Here is a 10,681-nt window from a genome sequence, read left to right on the forward strand (position 1 = left end):
TGTCAAGTATGGCTTTTTCTCCTTATATGCCAAATAAGGAGATACAGTAAAGGGCAGAAAAGGAAGTTTATCATAGGTTATAGAAAGATAGCACTTTAGTAAATCCTCAGCTATCTCTGGAGCATGAGTTATATGCTTAAACTGAAAAAGAATCAGGGGAAAGAGGAGAGAGGCATACATAATTAATACTTGTAAAAGATATCCCGATTGATCATTATTTCAGTCCTGCTTTTGGGAGGAGCAATTTCTGAAAAGTTATCATCACTTTCATTACTGATCAAAATGAACAAGTCCTCCTTGCCTGGAAGGTGATCTGTCCTGAGAAAGCTCTATTGTTCCCTGAGGATAGTTTTCCATCTCTTGCCATAAAGTGCTATCCTTCCAGGAATCCATTTTTCTCTGCAATTTGATTATGGAGGAAATGGCATAGAGCAAAAACATATGAAAATGGAAGCAGAGATGCTAAGATTTTCTCCTGATTTTAATTAATTCATAAGCCCAAATAAAGAGTCAGTGCTTTGCAGCAAAAGTAATGTTTAAGCACACATTACATAGAGACCCTATATATGGACTCATGTCAAATTTTAAGCTGAAAGAGCAAAGAGGATCATATACACAGGCACAGACTTCACACACACAAGCAGCCCAGATTTGCCACCACATTTGGGAGAAGTCTCAGAGTTGAATTTCAATAGCTCGACCTTAGTGAAGAAAAAGCCTAGCAGCTTCCATGCACTTCCATCGACTTTTCACAATCATATGTCTCACCCATTCTTGGTGTACTGTCCCTGTTAGGTATGTTGGGAGTATCCAACCATTACTGAATCACTCCTCTCCGATGGGAGGAATACTGTTACAGTTTAGGTAAGTTTGGCTTCATTAAACTGCCCACCTCACCCCTTTCTATGCCTGTCCTGGTTTAGGTGGTTGGCTTTATCGAGCTTGTCCAACCCATGCCTGGGGATGTACTTATGCATTGCTAATAAGTCACTCTTTGCCATTCTTCTATTCTTTGTGTGTTTCTTCTGCTGCACGTTGATTTGCTACATCTGGAGCATTATCCTGATCTAAGGCCACGTATTTGAAGAGGATAGAGACACCTGAAACCTCCAAATACTGATAACATTGACATCTCTTTTAACTTTGAAATTTTATTTTGCCTAGTTCTATGAATGTAGAACTGTCACTAGATACATGCATGAGGATTTCCGTAAGCATCCCAATTTCAAAGCTAAATGTCTCTGAGATGCACTCATGAAAAACATTTCAGGATGTCTCATAGAAAGAAGAATCCCACATAGGTAATCATTTTAGCAAGGTATTTACAGAATTCAAGTCACAGAAGAAGAAAAGGAAACATTTCCTGTTCTCCTCTCAAAATGTTGTTATTTATCTGGAGCTTTTATTCTTTCTGAGCTGTATGAGTTCATGTAGTTATGTAAGTTTAGAAACTTCAGATCCTCAGGCATTGCTTTGGAGCATGTAAGAAGGGTGAGGTGTACTCAAAACCCTGGTGACCTTCAAGACTTCCCAGATATGCCTTCTATCCTTCTATCCTTTACCTGACATAAGGATAAGACAGAAATCTATAGCCCCTCTTAGATCACTTTGTATTCTAGTGTAACTTTTAGAAAGCTGGTGGGAAAAGAGCTGCCTTTTCAGCTGATTTCCTAATTTTAAATTGTTACCTTTTGATATTTGTTTTTTTAAAAAAAAACAATATAACTTTCCTACCTACCTATGTGTTTATCTATCTATATGCCCCCATCCTGCATCAAACATAACTTGGCTGATTCTATCTTTATAGTATTTTTCAGGCAGCAGAAAGAAAAAGAACCACAAAACTTTTAACCAAGTACAAAGTACAGTGAGAAAAAGAGACCTAAACTGGAACTCAGAGGATCTGTATACCAATTCTATTGTTTCAACTCAGTTATGAATTTGTAAGCAAAGTACTTCATCTCACTGAGCCTTCTCATCTGTAAAACAGGAATATTAAATTTATCCTATGTTCTCACAGTTGGCTTTTTTGATAAAATAAAATGGTGGTTGACAAGGCACACAACAAACTCTAAAATGCTCCTCACCGAGGGCGGCCGCGAAGAGACTGACATGCGGGAGGCAGAGTCGTTGAGGCAGCAGCGCCCCCTGAAGCAGGCGGTGCAGTTTATCCACAAGGATTCCACGGACCTGCTGTCCGCGGATGGCCTCAAGAAGCTGGGCTCATCCACGGACACGCAACCTCATAACATCCTGCAAAGGCACCTCTTGGAAAACAATTTGTCTAAGCTCCGAAGCACTCGTGTTCCGTAGGCCTCCAAGACCAACAAACTCAGCAAGTCTAATTCTGAGGGGCTAAAGAAATCTGAAGATGATGACATGATTTTGATTTCTTGCCATATTGGTTGACATAGATTGTCAATACAATCCCATCTCCTCAGCTTGTGTGGAGGGATTGGGGCTCAAAGAGCATGTCAAATGTAAGTATGAAGGAGAAAAGCTTTCTCTACCCCAGCATCTCAAAGAACTGGGCCAGATTGAGCACCTGGTGATCCCAGTGGTCTCCCTCCACCTGGACTTGACAGCAGCTGTGGTTGATGATAATAAGAAAAACTTATCGCTTGGTCTCCAGACACTCCTATCACTGAAGTGTGTCATAAATTTGGATAAGCACCAGCGGATCATGGGGAAAACAGACAAAGAAGAAATCCCTTTTGTGGAGACAATTTCATTGAATGAAGACAACACCTCAGAAGCATAAACACAATCTGCAACATGTCTGTATGTGAGCATACATACAAGGTTACAGATTGAGAAAACTGGGTTTGAAACAAATTTAGTAGCAACTTGCTGTGGACCAACTCCTTTCCTCCAATAGATGCTCTAGGAGCTTTTTCAGACTGAGACCTATCTAGAGTATAGTCTGTGCTTAGAGATCTTCTCTGGTATAGCCATTGTTTTTTACTCCTTTGGTCATAGACCCTTTTAACACTGCCAGGTCTTACTTGTGGCCTATTTTTCTGCTTCTTCCAAGAATTTTCTTTTTAATCAACTATACAGCTTCTGTTTCTCAATAGATGCTCCTTTCTTATAGATAAATGTATAATAAACAGCGATTGACCTTACTCCCTTTCAGCTGTTTCCAAGAAGTGAGAAAACCATTATCTTGGAGGTATCTCTTCTAATTGAATCATTGATTCCTCTAGTATAAAAGAGATCTTTTATGAAAGATGATATTAAAGAGTCCAGAGAGGGCTGGGGATATGGCCTAGTGGCAAGAGTGCCTGCCTCATATACATGAGGCCCTGGGTTCGATTCCCCAGCACCACATATACAGAAAATGGCCAGAAGTGGCGCTGTGGCTCAAGTGGCAGAGTGCTAGCCTTGAGCAAAAAGAAGCCAGGGACAGTGCTCAGGCCCTGAGTCCAAGCCCCAGGACTGGCAAAAAAAAAAAAAAAAAAAGAGTCCAGAGAGATCATATAGTATAAATCTTTCCTTTAACCATTGAGAAGCAAGTGAATAATCTAAAGTCATATAATAAATCAGTGGCATAAGGTACCAGAACTCAAACCTAACTTACAAGCCAATGATACTATGATGCTTCATTTGTTGCCAAGCTTTAAGGAGAAAGCAAGGAGGTGACAGAGTAGGGGGAAAGGTATGTTAAAGGAAGAGGATGCACGTAGTCCTCTTTTCTGTGTGCCAAGCCCATTAAAACTTCCCTGCACTAAAATGATACATTAGAGCCTAAATCTTGGTGCCTAAGCATTGAGGGTACAAATATGAATGGGAGGCCTGGAAATGTAGCCTATACATGAAGTCCTGGGTTCGATTCCACAGTACCACATATATAGAAAAGCCAGAAGTGGCACTGTGGCTCAATTGGTAGAGTGCCAGCCTTGAGCAAAAAAAAGAATCCAGGGACAGTGGTCAGGCCATGAGTTCAAGCGCCAGGACTGGCAAAAACCAAAACAAAGACGAATGGGATAGTCTTTTCACTTAGAACTTCTCTAATAAGAGGAAGGCAAAAACAAACAAATAAAACCAATAAAAAAAATGTCACAGACAGAATAGTAATCCCTGAGATACAGTTTCAAGCTTCAATAAATAATCTGGTCACCACTGTGAAATATTATTTTCCCAATTCTGCCTAGCTTGTTATATTTCTGACAAAAGCTCGGGTATCTGGAAATAGAGATAGGGAAGGGAAACGGAAACATACTATTACAAGGCCATAATAAAAGGGAACAGACTGAATAGAATCAACTAGTGAGGAGGCAGTCTTACCTTGAAAAACTTTCCTGGGATAGAGATAGGGAGTGAATTCCAAGCAGATGATTAAAGGTTAGAAAACCCTTTCAGTTCTGTCCTGCTTCAAGGAAAGGAGGACAGCTATTAGTATTAAGAACAACCTTTTATCACAGATTTGAAACAGTAGAATTAAAAACTTGCAAAAATAGTTCTTCTGGTTGCTTTGGTGTGGGCTTTCTTGTAAAATTTTGGGTAGATGTCCCAAAGTGGGGCTGCTGGATAATAGGGGAGCTCTATGTTTGACCTTTTGAGCAATCTCCGTACTGATTTCCATAGTGAATGAACAAGTTTACCCTCCCACCAACAGTGTAGTAGGGTTCCTTTTTGGCTATATCCCTTCCAGCATTTGTTGTTGTTAGTTTTCCTGATAATGGACATTTTTACTGGGTTGAGGTGGGTTCTCAATGTTGATTTGATTTGCATTTCTCTTATGGCCAGTGATGTAGAGCACTTCTTCATGTGTCTCTTGGCCATTCTCATTTCCTCTTCAGAGAAGTCTCTTTTTTAGGTGTTTAGCCCATTTGTTGAGGGGGAAGTTGGTTCTTAGAGGATTTGTTTTGGACGAATTTAATTTTTGGGGTTTGTTATATAGTTTAGATATGAGGCTTTTTCCTGTTGTATGGCCAGTAAAGATCTTCTCCCAATCTGTGGGCTTTCTATTTATCTTGCAACCTATGTCTTTTTCCATGCAGAAGCGCTGCAGTTTGATGCAATCCCATTTGCCCAATCTTTTTAATTTATTTTTTTTTTTAGTTTCTGGGCCTTCATTTATTCTATTTTTTAGCTCCTTTATCAAAGATTAAGTAGCCATAGGTCTGCCGGTTCATTTCTGGGTCTTCAGTTCTGTTCCATTGGTCCTCAAGCCTAATCTTGTGCTAATACCAAGCTGCTTTTATTACTATTGGGCTTTGTAATATAGCTTGAAGTTTGGTATTGAAATTCCTCCAGTATGTTCTTTCTGCTTAGGATTGTTTTTAATGTTTGGTGTCTTTTATTGTCCCATATGAACTTTTGAATTGCTTTCTTTATGTTCATCACAGCATAATTTTTTTTTTATTTTTTATTTTTTGCCAGTCCTGGGCCTTGGACTCAGGGCCTGAGCACTGTCCCTGGCTTCTTCCCGCTCAAGGCTAGCACTCTGCCACTTGAGCCACAGCGCCGCTTCTGGCCGTTTTCTGTATATGTGGTGCTGGGGAATCGAACCTAGGGCCTCGTGTATCCGAGGCAGGCACTCTTGCCACTAGGCTATATCCCCAGCCCCGATCACAGCATAATTTGTCATCACTAAAATATGGAACCAACCCAGATGCCCCTCAGTAAATGAGTGGATCAAGAAAATGTGGTACATATACACAATGGAATTCAATGCCTCTATCAGAAAGAATGACATTGCCCCAGTTGTAAGGAAATGAAAGGACTCGGGAAAAAATCATACTAAGTTAAGTGAGCCAGACCCAAAGAAGCATAGACTCTATGCTCAACATCATTAGGAATAATTAGTACATGTCTAGGAAAATCCTAGCAGAACATCACAATAGCTTAATAGCTATGTCATATGAACACAAAAGATGATACTAAGTGAAATGAACTCCAAGTTATGGAAACAAGTGGTTTATCATTGTTGTAATTTTCAACATCCAATGTGAAATTATGCCATTTTCTTTGTCTTTCTTTCCTGTGATTTTACCCCAATATCACTGTAACTGATTTTGGTATTGTAACTAGGGAAGGGAAAAGGTGTATCAAAATCAATAGAGAAACAATAAAAAGACAAACCAATGCAACAGCAATACTTACAAAACTATATAGTATAAACCAACTCTAAAACTCATGGGGAGGAGGGAAGTAGGGAGGGGGGATAGTGAGGGGGGGGAAGTGAGAGAGGAGGTAACAAGTTGGATAAGAAATGTACACATTGCCCTATGTATGAAACTGTAGCCCCTCTGTACATTACTTTAACAATAAATTAATGAATCAAATTTTAAAAATAAACATATATATGAACAAATAAAAAGTGAAAGCTAGTAAATACAAGCAAATGCAACCATACTTTCCAAACAAGAGAAAATGTTCCTTTTGTTCTAACAAAGGGTTTTCTTCTGAATGTACAAAAAAATTCTTACATCATAATAAAATTTAAATCATGGATGGTTTAATAACAAGTTGTATCATTTAATGAAATGCAACTAGTTAACACAGATGTTCTGGAAAATCATGAAGATAGGTAGGTTATGTGGACATACCTGAGTGACTGAATATAATTAAGAAGACAAGATGAATGGGAACAATCTATGACAGGGTTTATATTTATAATTATGTACCCCTCAAGTTCCTTTTCTTCCATGGTTATTCACTAAGATAACCCCAGCCCCAACCATAATGTTCTTCCCAGGTTAAATACTAGAGCACAAACATGGTATTATTGAAACTTGGGTTCCATGTGCTCTGTCTTAATTTTGTCTAATTTTGCCTCCTCAACACATCCCTTTCATTAAGTATTATTCCTTTCATTAAGTCAGAGATGACACAAAACATCTGACAGAAGCTAAGATAATGTCCGTCCTTTCATAGATGCTTAGTGGATACTATATCATATTCAAAATCATTATTATTTGCAAAAAAAAAATGCAGCTCTGCTCCCGCACTAATAACAAGTCAAGAGAGAAAAGGGAGTAGTTTGAAGAAGAAGCAAATGAAGCCATTTCCTAATTGTGTAATTTGCTTCCTCTCTATCTCTTCCTTGTCAGTCTCTATGAATCAATCAGTCATTAATCCATCCACAATTCTCAGAGTACAATCTCACCATGAGATAAAAAATAGCAGAATGAGCTGGTGCCTAGAGAATCAAGTCCTCTTTTCTTACACTACTAGCTGTAAGCAAATGGAAAAAGAATTAGACATAGTGACTTCCAAGACCCCCTTCTTACTCTGTTTTTTCCTCTTGTTATTCTAAAAACAAAAAATACACCACTTTTTTGGTTGATGATGCATAGATATGCTTGGACCATGAGCAACAACTGCATTAAGTAGCAAATGCTGGCATATTGTCATGAAAACTCGGAGAGAGATTTTGTTCCTCAGGATGAATGCTTCTTCTTTCTAAAAGCATGGTGGTGGTTGGGAGCCAGGGATTCAGAGGTGTATACATGATTGTGTAGTCCCCTTATTAGCAAAGAAAAAAAACACAGCCTTCACAGCTTAAAATTTTTATATACATAGTAGTAGGCTTCATGAAAATCAAAAATTAAATCAAACCAATCTTCAAAAAGAAATTTGCCTTTATAAACAAACACATCCTGGGGCATTCTTAGAGATCAGGGAAGGGTAGAATTGAGGTTACATTTAAAGAATCTCCCAGCGACTCAAAATTGTTTTGGCTATAAATAAACACAGATTTGCTTCAACCCCGAGAGTATCTATAAAGCATAAAAGCTTTTAACTCCCTGTGAATAATGCTTTCCCATAAAAAGTCTGTCTTTATAAGTTGCATTTCTATAATTTCTGAATCTATAATTTGGAAACATTGTTGCTGTTTTAAGATACAGTGAAAAGTAATTTAGAAGTAGTTCCCACAAGCACATTTGCATGCTAAGAGAGGTTACTAGTATCATGTTTTCCAGGGAAAATTTGAATTATCTATCCACTTATCAATTACAGATTAAAGTTAATTTCTGCTTATCACTTGTCTCTCCTTTCTTCTATATGATCTTCAGTAATCTTTCAATATATAAGTGTGTAAAGCATTTCCTGTTTATTCTAAGCCCCACTGGCCTCCCTTCCCCAACCTGTCCACACTTTGGCTTTATGGGACAACGTAGCACTGAACGGTATGTGGATCGCTACCATTCCATGGTAACTTCATAAAACTTCACAGAAGTTGATCTAAGCAGATTATGACTTATTTTTCTGAAACTTTAAAATCAACAGTTATATTTGAATCCCTGGAGATGCTAAATATAGTAGCTTGAGAAGAAAAGGAAAGAAAGCGTGAGTGAGAAATGTGAAAAACAAGGAAGAGTGTACCTCCCCCCAGCTCCTAGAAACAACAGAGTTTGTAAAATTTTACTGTCTTAGAGTTTACTCTTAACTTTTATAACTCCATTTTGGTGACTCCATGCTAAAGGACAGCACCCCCACCCATGAGACTAGTTCCTTGTAGTTTGATGTTTAAAAATATGTAGCCCTTATTCTTCTCTATATCTAAAGCAGTCATGGTAACAGATGGTAAAAATGATCATAGTAATAGATTATAGAAATAATCATAGTAGTAGTTGTAGAAGTGTCATGGCAAATGTCAGGTTGGTCCAATTAATATTGAGCACTGGATTGTTTTAGCCAGCTCATGCTTGTTTAGTTGATATTAGGGAAACATGGTAACAATTATTAAAATAAAGTTGATATTACTTCTGCCTGACCATGAAATTTCGCTTCTGTGAAACGCTTGCTTAACCTGTTTGTATGACTTGCTCTATCCTTGTGTTGACCTCTGTGCTACTTGACCAACTGCTGTAGAATGCATAGTTCTACCTTCAAAAACCCAGCCCTGCAGTGGCTCACTGCTGTTCTGCTGTTCTTTACTATCCCAATGGTGGAAAGCAGACTGTACACAGCTAAATAAAGACTCCTATTGAGCGAGTGCTGGTGACTTTCTTGTTGTCGGTGCAAGTCCTGAGTGGCCAGGATACTGCAAGAAAGAAGTCACCAAAATTTGCTTGCTTCTCTGGCTGACTATCCTGAGGAATACTTGGTAAAATATCTTCAGGAGCTACATGTATAAAGAGTTGCTTGGGAAAATTACAACTGAAGCCTGAAGATACACAGTGATGAGAATAAAGAGCAACAGCTTCTGAGTTAGAGGTTCTGGGTTGGATCATGTCTCTTCACTTTCCTGTGTTGCCTGATTTCCATCTCATTTCCTCTAAAATTCATAAAAAATAAGACAATTGCATCTACTTCACATGGAACTTGGGGACTGAATAGTCTGGCAAATAAAAGTGCCTAATATGTAATAGAGCATAGGTCTAATATACAATCATCCTATAACTATTATTGTGATTATTATTGTAGCTTGGAGTGACAGACATTCTCCCAGTAAAATAAAAATAGTGGGTATTGATGTCAAAACAGAAAGGCTGGATGCCCTAGAAAGGAGCACACACAGGTAGGATCTACCAGTGAGGGAGAAGAAAGATTGATGAAAAAGCTTAGTGTCCAGGTACTGTAATGAATGCACAGTCCTTCCTATTGGATCATTACAGTTTACCAGGACTAAGCTAATGAGGGAACCCTCAGGGATCTTGCTAGCAAAACTTCCTCAGCTCTTTCTACATATGCACTGACATTCTGAAGCTGATGCAATAGTCACAAGAGACATGTTATAGGGACAAACATCTCCCCACAAACATTTCAGGGACTTCAAACAACAATGTATATACTGAATGATAATAACAGTAGTAGTCACATTTATTGACCACTAGCACATGCTAGACATAGATAACTTGGTACTCAGTAAGTTCGGCTAACATATTCATCATCACTATTATTTATTACTATTTTTATAGTGCTGAGGACCAATCTCAGGGCCTTGTGCTTGTGAAGAAAACAAATTTCCACTAAACTACTTCCCTAAACCTGTGTTATTACTCCTCTTCTAAGCACAGTGCTACAAAGTAGCATCATCTCTATTCCACAAGTAAGAAAACTGAAACTCAAAGGCAGTAAAGAACTTACCCCAAGCCATACTGACTTCATAGTATGGACACTTTGTTTGTCTTTCCATCAGAATATTCTGTCTTCTATAAAACTCTTTACTATAATCCCAGCCTAGCTTTCCAATGGTTACTTCCACAAGCACTGCTTGATGAAACTCTCAATTTAACCAAGCCACAAACTACTCACACTGGTTTATCTTTGTGTTTCAACTTTCATAATTCTGTGCCCTTGGAAAGGTCTCCAAATTTCTTTTATTTATTTTTGGTTAATCTCACTCGAAATTTTTATTCATTTTATTTTTTTTAAAATATATTTTTATCATCAAACTGAATTACAGAGAGGTTGCAGTTTCATACATTAGGCATTGGATACATTTCTTGTACTGTTACCTTGACCCACATTGCCCCCTCCCCTCAGTCTTCCCCTTCCCCCTCCTCCCCCATGAGTTGTTCAGTTAAGTTCATTTTCATCAAACAGTTTGTAAGTATTGGTTTTGTAGTTGTTTGTCTTTTTTTTACCCGGTGTCTCTCGATTTTGGTATTCCCTTATAATTTCCTGGTTCTAATACCAGTATACACAGTTTCCAATATACTCAGATAAGATACAGAGATAGTTTAGGTACAACCACAGGAAGGTGATACAGGAATATCATCACTAA

The 10,681-nt window shown here is 38.3% G+C and overlaps 1 pseudogene; it reads left to right on the top strand.

The window, feature by feature from the left end:
• The first annotated feature begins 2,076 nt into the window (after positions 1-2,076).
• On the top strand, positions 2,077-2,761 carry LOC125338912 (annotated as a pseudogene).
• The last annotated feature ends 7,920 nt before the right edge of the window (positions 2,762-10,681 follow it).

Source organism: Perognathus longimembris, chromosome 20 (genome assembly GCF_023159225.1).
Source record: "Perognathus longimembris pacificus isolate PPM17 chromosome 20, ASM2315922v1, whole genome shotgun sequence".
Classification (NCBI taxonomy): domain Eukaryota; kingdom Metazoa; phylum Chordata; class Mammalia; order Rodentia; family Heteromyidae; genus Perognathus; species Perognathus longimembris.